The following is an 11,024-nucleotide window of genomic DNA, read 5'->3' on the forward strand; positions in this document are numbered from 1 at the left end:
ATTCTTGATCTCTCGCAGATGGAGAGAACAGGCACTGCATCTTCAGCTGGACAGTAGCCGGAGCCCCCAGCATCAGCTCTTACGAGGGGCAAAGGTCGAGGCCGAGGTCGCGCCAGAGGCCTAGGCAGGGGCAGAGCTTAGCCCAGATCTGGAGCAGCAGCACCAGCGGTGGAGCCTCAGGTGGAGTTTGATGAGAAGGTTCCAGCCCAGACTATGCCCATCAAACCAGCTCATGTCCCGGAGGGGTTCATCGCCACCCTAGTGCTTTAGGACGCTTTGGTCCGTTTGGTGGGACTTATGGAGAGTATGGCCCATACCGGTACATTTCCTATGGCACCAGCCATCTCTCAGGCTGGGGAAGGAGCACAGACTCCCGCTACTTACATTCCAGAGCAGATGGCTCCCCAGTATCAGACTTGAGTACCCCGCCAATTGGCGTAGTTCAGCCAGTTGTTGTGGCATAGGCCGGCGATGGATATGCTATGTCTTTTGAGGGCTTATTGAGATTGGAAAAGTTTACGAAGATCTTCCGATATCACTTCAGTGGTGCACCTTCTGAAGACCCACATGATTATATTGACCGCTACTATGGGGTGCTGCGGAACATGGGTATAGTTGAGACCAATGGGGTTGATTTTGTTGTGTTTCAAATAACTGGCTCCGCCAAGAGGTGGTGGAGAGATTATATGTTGACTAGACCAGCCGGGTCTCCTGCTCTTACTTAGGACCAGTTCTCTCAGCTATTTATTGACAAGTTCCTTCCTATCACACTTGAGGGAGAGTTACCGGAGGCAGTTTTAGCGTCTCAAGCAGGGCAGTATGTTAGTCACTCAGTATGAGACCCGTTTTGTGGATCTGGCCGGTCATGTTATTCTTCTTCTTCCTACTGAGAGAGAGAGAGATAGGGTGAGAGGGTTTATTAAGGGACTCGCTCACCCTATCAAGCTTCAGATGGCGAAGGATACTGGCAGTGAGATATCTTTTCAGATGGCTGCTAATGTCACCAGGCGGATCAAGGATGTTATTTCATAGGAGAGAGGTCATGGGTCTGATAAGAGGGCTCGTCATTCCGGTGGATTTAGTGGTGCCTCATCTGGAGGAAGGAGTACTTTTGGTAGGGGCCTTCCTCCCAGGCCATATCAGTCAGCGCTTCAGGAATCCCACAGTGCTTCAGTGCACCACTAACTCCTATCAGTACACCTCATATTCAGAGTTATCATCGTGGTTATCCGGCCCATTCGGGTCAGTCTCAATTTCAGCAGCCATAACACCATGATGGATGTTATGAGTGTGGTAGTTTTGGGAATATCAAGAAGACCTCTCCGGGAGTATTGGACGGCATGCCACAACAGAGTTCTCGTGCTATGATTCTGGTACCAGTTGCACCACCGCCCGCTCAGCCATCTAGAGGCATGTGTCAGGCAACCAGAGGTGGAGGTCAGGCCATTAGAGATGGAGGTCAGGCCACTAGAAATGGAGGTCAGGCTGCTAGAGATGGAGGCCAGCCAGCTAGAGGCCATCCTAGGGATGTAGTTCAGAGTGGTGGGGCCTAGCCCCGATGTTATGCTTTCCCAGCCAAGCCTGAGGCTGAGTCATAGAGATGCTTCAGTTCTATTTGATCCGGGCTCTACTTATTCCTACATGTTATCCTATTTTGCTTCATATCTGGTTGTGCCTCGTGATTCTTTGAGTGCTACTGTATATGTGTCCACACCTATGGGAGATACTATTATTGTAGATCATGCCTATCATTTGTGTGTGGTTACTATTGGGAGTCTGGAGAATAGCATAGATCTTCTACTTCTGGATATAGTTGATTTTGATGTCATTTTGGGTATGGAGTGGCTTTCACCTTATCATGCTATATTGAATTGTCATGCCAAGACGGTGACCTTAGCCTTGCCGGGGTTGCCTCGATTAGAGTGGAGAGGGACTCCTATTCATTCTACCAGCAGGGTTATCTATTATGTGAAGGCTCGGGATATGGTTGAGAAGGGGTGTCTAGCTTATTTGGCTTATGTCCGCGATTCTAGTGCGGAGGTTCCTTCTTTGGATTCAGTACCAGTTGTTCGTGAGTTTCTAGAGGTGTTTCCTGCAGATCTGTCGGGGATGCCTCCTGACAGAGATATTGACTTCTGTATTGATTTGGTTCTGGGCACTCAGCCTATTTCTATTCTTCCATACTATATGGCCCCACCAGAGTTGAAATAATTAAAGGTGCAACTGCAAGATTTGCTTGATAAGGGCTTCATTAGACCTAGTGTCTCGCCCTAGGGTGCGCATGTGTTGTTCGTGAAGAAGAAGGATGGATCGATGAGGATGTGCATAGATTATCAGCAGTTGAACAAAGTCACCATCAAGAACAAGTATCTATTGCCGAAGATTGATGACATATTTGATCCGCTACAGGGTGACAAGGTGTTTTCGAAGATTGATTTGAGATCTGGCTACCATCAGTTGAAGATTATGGCATCCGCTGTCCCTAAGACATATTTTTGTACTCGATATGAGCATTATGAGTTTCGAGTGATGTCATTTGGGCTGACAAATGCTCCAACAACATTTATGGATTTGATGAACCAGGTGTTCAAGCCCTATTTAGATTCTTTTGTGATTTTGTTTATTGATGATATCTTCATTTACTCCCGCAGTCGAGAGGAGCACGATCAACATCTTCGGATTATACTTCAGACTCTGAGAGACAGCCAATATATGCCATGTTTTCAAAGTGAGAGTTTTGGTTGGACTAAGTCACTTTCTTGGGGCACGTAGTATCGGCAAGGGGCATTAAGGTGGATCCTAAGATGATTGAGGCAGTTCAGAACTGGCCTAGACCCACTTCACCCATGGAGATCTGGAGTTTCTTGGATTTCGCGGGTTATTACCGTTGGTTTGTGAAGGGGTTCTCCTCTATAGCATCCCCGTTGACCAGGTTAACCCAGAAGGGTGACCCATTCAGATGGTCAGACGAGTGTGAGGCGAGCTGTCAGAAGCTCAAGACTACTTTGACTACGGCCCCGGTATTGGTGTTGCCCACAGGTTCAGGATATTATACGGTATATTGTGATACATTTCGTAGTGGACTTGGTGCGGTATTGATGTAGTATAGAAAGGTAATTACATATGTTTCACGGCAGTTGAAGGTTCACGAGAAGAATTACCTTGTTCATGACTTAGAGCGGGTAACCATCGTTCATGCACTAAAGATTTGGAGGCACTATCTTTACAGCGTGTCTTGTGAGGTATTCACGAATCACCGGAGCTTGCAGTATTTGTTCAAACAAAAGGAGCTCAATTTGAGGTAGAGGAGGCGGTTGAAGCTATTGAAAGTCTATGATATCACCATTTTGTATCATCCCGAGAAGGCCAATGTGGTGGATGATGCCTTGAGTAGGAAGTTAGTGAGTATGGGCAGCCTTGCGTACTTTCTAGTCGGTGATAGACCACTTGCATTAGATGTTCAGGCTTTGGCCAATCAGTTCGTGAGGTTTTATGTTTCTAAGCCCTATCATGTTCTAGCTTGTGCAATCGCTCGGTCTTCCTTGTTTGAGTGCATCAGTGAGCGACAGTATGATGACCCTTATTTGTTTGTCCTTAGGGACACAGTATGGCATGGTGATGCCAAGCAGGTTACTGTTGGAGATGATGGAGTTTTGAGGATGCAGGGTCATGTTTGTGTGCCTAATGTAGATAGACTTTGTGAGTTGGTTCTTGAGGACGTCCATTGTTCCCGGCATTCTATTCACCCAGGTGCCACCAAGATGTATCAGGACTTGCGTCAATATTATTGGTGGAAGAGGATGAAGAAGGATATAGTGGCATATGTAGCTCGATGTCTAAATTGTCAGCAAGTAAAGTATGAGCATCAAAGACCTGGTGGTTTGCTTTAGAAGATGGATATTCCTAAGTGGAAGTGGGAGCGTATCACTATGGATTTTGTTATTGGACTCCCACAGACTCAGAGGAAGTTCGACGCGGTATGGTTCATTGTGGATAGGTTGACCAAGTCAGCGCATTTCATTCCTGTAGTAGTTACTTATATTTCAGAGATAGGTTGACACAGCTCAGTCTAGGCAAAAGAGTTGTGCCGACCGTAAGGTTTGTGACTCTACATTCATGGTCGGAGAGATGGTATTGCTCCGGGTTTCACCCATGAAGGGTGTGATGAGGTTCAGAAATAAGGGCAAGTTAAGCCCTTGGTATATAGGACTTTTGAGATTCTTGGGAGAGTGGGAGATGTGGCTTACAGGTTTGCATTGCCACCTAGTTTATCAGCAGTCCATCCAGTGTTCTATGTGTCCAAGTTCCGGAAGTATCACGGCGATCCGTCCCACGTGTTAGATTTTACCTCAGTCCAGTTGGACAAGGATTTGACTTATGAGAAGGAGTCGGTGGCTATTCTAGCCCCATAGGTTCGTCAGTTGAGGTCAAAGAGTTATCATTCAGTTCGAGTGCAATGCAGAGGCCAGCCGGTCAAGGCAACTACTTGGGAGTCCGAGTCAGACATGCAGAGTAGATATCCACACCTTTTCACCAACCTAGGTACTTATCTATGTTCGTTCGAGGATGAACGATTATTTTAGAGGTGGAGAATGTGATGACCCGATAGGTCATCTTATATTTTAGAACCTAATTTTGTGTTACGAGCCTCATTACCTCATTTTAGCCTTCCTCGATTTGCGTGTACAGTCCGAGTGTTTTCCGAAAAGCTTTTATTTTAAAACTAATAAAAATAAGAATTTTACCTTAAAAATTTATTTGAGTTGACTTCGGTCAATATTTTGAGGAAACGGATCCGGATCTATATTCTGACGGTGTCGATGGGTCCGTATCGTAATTTGGGACCTGGGCGTATGTCCGGAATCGAATTCGGAGGTTCCTAGCTCGAGTTATTAATTTTTGTCGGAAATTGAAAGTGTAAAGGTTTAATGATTTTTAAGAATTGACCGATGTTTGATTTTGTTGATACCTGGTCCATATTTTGGTTCCATAGCCCGGTATATGTCCATTATTATATTTATGACTTGTCTGTCAAATTTGGTGAGAAACAGAGCTGGTTTGACGTGATTCGGATGTCCGATTGTTTAAATAGCAATTCTAAAGTTAAAATTCATCTGATTATGGTGTCCGATTCATAGTTCTAGGTGTTATTTTGGCGATTTGATCGCGCGAGCAAGTCCGTATGATATTTTTAGACTTGTGTGCATGTTTGGTTTGAAGCCCCGAGGGCTCGGGTGAGTTTTAGATAGGCTACAAAGTGAGTTTGGACTTAGAAACATAGCTAATGAATTTGGTTTTTGGTGTCTGCTGCAGATCACGCATTTGCGAGATCTGGCTCGCATTTGCAAGGCTCGCATTTGCGAAGAAACTATCGCATTTGCGAGCATGGGCATGGCTTGGGGGTACTCACATTTGCGAGGTAAAAGTTCGCATTTACGAACTTGCAATTTCCGCTTTAGAGAAGGCAGAGTCGCATTTTCGACTCAGCATTGTTTGATGATCTTCGCATTTGCGAATAAAAGTCCGTATTTGCGAGGGCATCAGGGTTCACATTTACGACCTTTTTATCACAAATGCGATTACTGGGATTCTGAGAGGAGTTAGAAATTGCGACCTCTTTCTCGCAATTACGAACAAGTTATCGCTATTGCAACACCTGCAACTGTGTAAAAGTTGAGTTAGACGAGATTTTTGTTCATTCTTCAAACTTTCAAAACAAGAAACCCTAGAAGCGTTTTTTTCAAGAACTCTCTTTCCACAATTCATTGGTAAGTGATTCTAACTTTTTTTTTTAATCTTTCATTACATTTCATAAGATTTCAAACTAAAATCTAGTGTTTTCATGGTGAAAATTGGCAGTTTGTGTAGAATTAGGGATTTTTGTAAAATTGGGATTTAGACCTCAAATTGAGGTTGGATTTCAAAAAACAATTATATAATCGGGCTCCGGGGTGAATGGGTAATCGGGTTTTAGTCCGAATTTTGGATTTGGACCAAGCGGGACCGGGTCGATTTTTGACTTTTTGGGAGAAAGTTTGGGAATTATAAATTTATGCATTGTAATTGATTCCTTTAGCAATATTTGATATTATTGAGTCAATTGTGGTTACATGCGAGTGGTTTGAAGGTGGATTCTAGGGAGAAGGCCCCGATATAGCTCTGAATTGACTGCAGAGTGAGGTAAGTATCGTGGTTAACCTTGACTTGAGGGAATTAGGAACCCTCAGACTATGTGCTATGTGAATTTCATGTGAGCGGTGTATATGCGAGGTGACGAGTGCTTATATGCCGTCGACTTACTTGTTTTCCCTGATTTCCCATTGTTCTTTAATTATCTCATTTCCTGTCTTAAATGTTATATGCCCTAAATGCTTTCCATGATTATTTGTTACCTGTTAATCGATGTATTCTCCTGTTAATGATGTTAGGTCTTTTCATAGTTTCATGATTCCCTGCTATTTTCTTAAACTGACTAACTTGCACATTCAAATTGTCAATTACTGGACTGGTCTCTCTGTGTAGTATTACTTATGTAGATTCCTATATTGTACAAGGTTTCCTTTTGGGTTCAGTTTGGTATTTATTGATCGTAAAGGTCTTCGTGGTTTTAAGTGTTAATTTGACTGTGCACATTGAGTATTTGGTAGTGATATGGTAGGATCGGGTTTCACTTCTACTTCTTCCTATTGTAGATTTTGATGTCATCTTGGGTATCGATTGGTTGTCACTCTATCATGCTATATTGGATTATCATGCCAAGACAGTGACCCTATCCATGCCGGGGTTACCTCGGTTAGAGTAGAAAGGAACTCCTGGTCATTCTACCAACAGGGTTATTTATTATATGAAAGCTCGGCGTATGGTCAAGAAAGGGTGTCTAGCTTATTTGGCTTATATTCGCTATCCCAGTGCGGATATTCCTTCTATGGACTCAGTACCAATTGTGCGTGAATTTTCAGATGTATTTCTTGCAGATCTGTCGGGAATGCCACCTGATAGAGATATTGACTTCTGTATTGATTTGGCTCCGGGCACTCAGCCCATTTCTATTCGACCATACTGTATTGCCCCGCCGGAGTTGAAAGAATTGAAGGAGCAGTTACAAGACTTACTTGATCAAGGATTCATTAGACCCAGTGTTTTGTCCTAGGATGCACCAGTACTATTTGTAAAGAAGAAAGATGGCTTTATGCGGATGTGTATAGATTACCGGCAGTTGAACAAGGCCACTATCAAGAACAATTATCAACTACCAAGAATTGATGACTTATTTGATTAGCTTCAGGGTGCCAGGGTGTTCTCAAAGATCAACTTGAGGTCTGGTTACCATCAGTTGAAGATTAGGGCATCTGATTTCCCTAAGACAACTTTTTAGACTCGGTATGGGCATTATGAATTCCTAGTGATGTCATTTGGGTTGACAAATGCCCTAGCAGCATTTATGGATTTGATGAATCGGGTGTTCAAACCGTATCTGGATTCTTTTGTGGTTTTATTCATTATTAATATCTTGATTTACTCCAGCAGTCAAGAGGAGCATGGGCAACATCTTCGGAGTATGTTTCAGACTTTGAAGAATAATCAGTTATATGCCAAATTTTCAAAATGTGAATTTTGGTTAGACTAAGTTGCCTTTTGGGGCATGTTGTAACAACAGAAGGCATAAAGGTAGATCCTAAGAAGATTGAGGCTGTTCAAAATTGGCTTAGACCTACTTCAGTTACAGAGATCTATAGTTTCCTAGGTTTGGCAGGTTATTATCGTTGGTTCGTGGAAGGGTTTTCATCTATAACAAGCCCATTGACCAGACTGACTCAGAAAGGTGCCACATTCAGATGGTAAGATGAGTGCGATTTGAGCTTTCAGAAGCTCAAGACCGCTTTGACTACAACGCCAGTGTTGTCATTACCCACTGGTTCAGGATTTTATACGGTATATTGTGACGCATCTCACATTGGGCTTGGTGTAGTATTAATGCAAGATGGCAGGGTGATTGCATAGGTGGCACTCCAATTGAAAGATTACGAGAAGAATTATCCTGTTCTTGACTTTGAATTGGCAACCATTGTTCATACGCTGAAGATTTGGAGGCATTACCTCTATGATGTCTCGTGTAAGGTATTTACTAATCATCGTAGCCTTCAATATCTGTTCAAATAAAAAGATCTTAATTTGAGGCAGAGAAAATGGTTGAAGTTGTTGAAAGACTATGATATCACTATTTTGTATCACCCAGGAAAGGCCAATGTGGTGGTCGATACTTTGAGTAGAAAGGCTGTAAGTATGGGCAGTCTTGCATATATTCCGGTTGGTGAGAGGCCGTTAGCTGCAGATGTTCAAACTTTGGCTAATCAGTTCGTGAGGTTAGATATTTCAGAACCCAGCCGAGTTCTAGCTTGTACAGTCGCTCGGTCTTCCTTATACGAGCGCATCAGAGAGCTACAATATGATGATCCTCATTTTCTTGTCCTTATAGACACGGTGCAACACAGTGATGCGAAACAGGTCGCTGTGAGGGAAGATGGAGTTCTGCAAATGCAGTGTCGTATTTGTGTGCCTAATGTTGACGGGCTTCGTGAATTAATTCTTGAAGAGGCACACAGTTCCAAGTATTCTATTCATCTAGGTGCCACCAAAATGTATCAAGATTTACGACAACATTATTGGTGGAGGAGAATGAAGAAATATAGTTGCATATGTATCTCGGTGTTTAATAGTCAGCAAGTCAAGTACGAGCATCAGAGACCTAGTGGTTTGCTTTAGATTTTAGAAATTCCTAAGTGGAAGTGGGAGCATATCACTTTGGATTTTGTTGTTGGGCTCCCACGGACTCAGAGAAAATTTGACGTCGTTTGGATCATTGTGGACAGGTTGACCAACTCAGCACATTTCATTCCAGTGGCAGTTATCTATTCTTCAGAGAGGTTAGCTAAAATTTACATTCATGAGATTATCCGTCTTTATGGTGTCCCCGTGTCCATTATTTCAGATCCAGGTACGTAGTTTACCTCACACTTATGGAGGGTTGTACATCGTGAGTTAGGCACGCGGGTTGAGTTGAGTACAACATTTCATCCACAGATAGACGGGCAGTCAGAGCGCTTGTGTTATAGACTTTGAAGGTTCTTGGGATCTGTTCTTGCCACTTGCAGAGTTTACTTATAATAATAGCTACTAATCGTTCAGATGGCTCCATATGAGGAATTATATGAAATGCGATGTCGTTTGCCAGTTGGCTGGTTTGAACCAGGAGAGGCTCGGTTGTTGGGTACCGATTTGGTTCAAGATTCCTTGGATAAGGTCAAGGTTATTCAGTATCGACTTCGCACAGCTCAGTCTAGGCAAAAGAGTTATGCCGACGGTAAAGTTCATGATATTTAATTCATGGTTGGAGAAATAATATTGCTCTGGGTTTCACGTATGAAAGGTGTAATGAGGTTCTGAAAGACGGGCAAGTTCAGCCATAGGTATATCGGACCCTTTGGAATTCTTGAAAGGGTGGGTGAAGTAGCCTACAGACTTGCACTAGCACCTGGTTTATCAGCAGTTCATCTGGTGTTCCATATGTCTATGCTCCGAAAATAGCATGGTGATCCGTCCCATATTTTAGATTTCAGCTCAGTCCAATTGGACAAATATTTGACTTACGAGGAGGAGCAGGTGGCTATTCTAGCCCGGCAGGTCCGACAATTGAGGTCTAAGAGTTATCCTTTAGTTCGGGTACAATGGAGAGGTCAATCAATTGAGACAGCTACCTGGGAGTCTGAGTTGGACATATAGAGTAAATATCCACACCTTTTCACCAGCTCAGGTACTTTTCTAATTCTGTTCGAGAACGAACGTTTGTTTTAGAGGTGGAGAATGTGATGACCCAAAACGTCATCTTTAATTTTAATAATTAATTCTATGTTCTAAGACCTCGAAAATTACTATTCATCGTTCATTGACTTGCGGGAGCAGTCCGTATAATATTTCGGAAAGTTTTTTTTTGTTGTGAAAAATGGATTAAAATGTCAAATAGATCTTTAAACCTCAATTAACTTGACTTTGGTCAACATTGTTAGTAAACGAACCCGGATAGGTGTTTTGACAGTGCAGGTAGGTCCGTATCATAATTTGGGACTTGGGCGTATGCCCGGAATCGAATTCCGAGGTCCTTAGCCCGAGATACGGAATTTTGATAAAATATTAAAAGTTTGAAAGTTTAATGATTTTAAGAATTGACCGATGTTTGGTCTTGTTGATACCGGGTCCAAATTATGGTTCCGGAGCCCGGTACAGGTTCACTATAATATTTATGACTTGTCTGTCAAATTTTGGTGAGAAACGGAGTTGATTTGACGTGATTCGAACGTGCAGTTATGAAAATATAAGTTTTAAAGCTTTCTTGTGAATTTCATTTGATTTGGTGTTCAATTCATAGTTTTAGGTGTTATTTTGGCGATTTGATCACGCGAGCAAGTTCGTATGATGTTTTATGACTTGTGTGCATGTTTGGTTTGAAGCCCCGAGGGCTCGGGTGAGTTTCGGATAGGCTACAAGATGTTTTGGACTTAGGAAAAAATCCGGTTTCTGCAGTTTCAGTGCCTTCTAGTTTACTTCTTTGATTTCGCGAAGGCACTCTGGCGAACGCGTAGTAGAAACTGGGCTGGCTGAATTTTTCTTCTTCGTGAACGCGAAGGCTAGGTCGCAAACGCGGAGCGATGGGAACTTTACCCTTCGCGAATGCGACCAGCTCAACGCGAACGTGTAGGCTTGTGACTTGGAGAAAGAGGAATTGAATAATACTCTTATTGAACGCTGTACAGGGCTCGCGAACGTGTAGGCTGGTGGCGAAAGTCTTCGCGAACACGAAGGATATCTCGCGAACGTGAAGGCTAATCGAGCTGCTACGCATCGCGAACGCGACTGGCCTTTCACCAATGCAACAGGCCCTTCGCGAACAAGACTGGCCCTTCACGAACGCGACAGGCCCTTCGCGAATGCGAAGAAGACCCGACGCCTGTGACTTAAAACAGAACCAA

This window comes from Nicotiana tomentosiformis, chromosome 9, assembly GCF_000390325.3.
Source record: "Nicotiana tomentosiformis chromosome 9, ASM39032v3, whole genome shotgun sequence".
In the NCBI taxonomy this organism is placed as follows: Eukaryota; Viridiplantae; Streptophyta; class Magnoliopsida; order Solanales; family Solanaceae; genus Nicotiana; species Nicotiana tomentosiformis.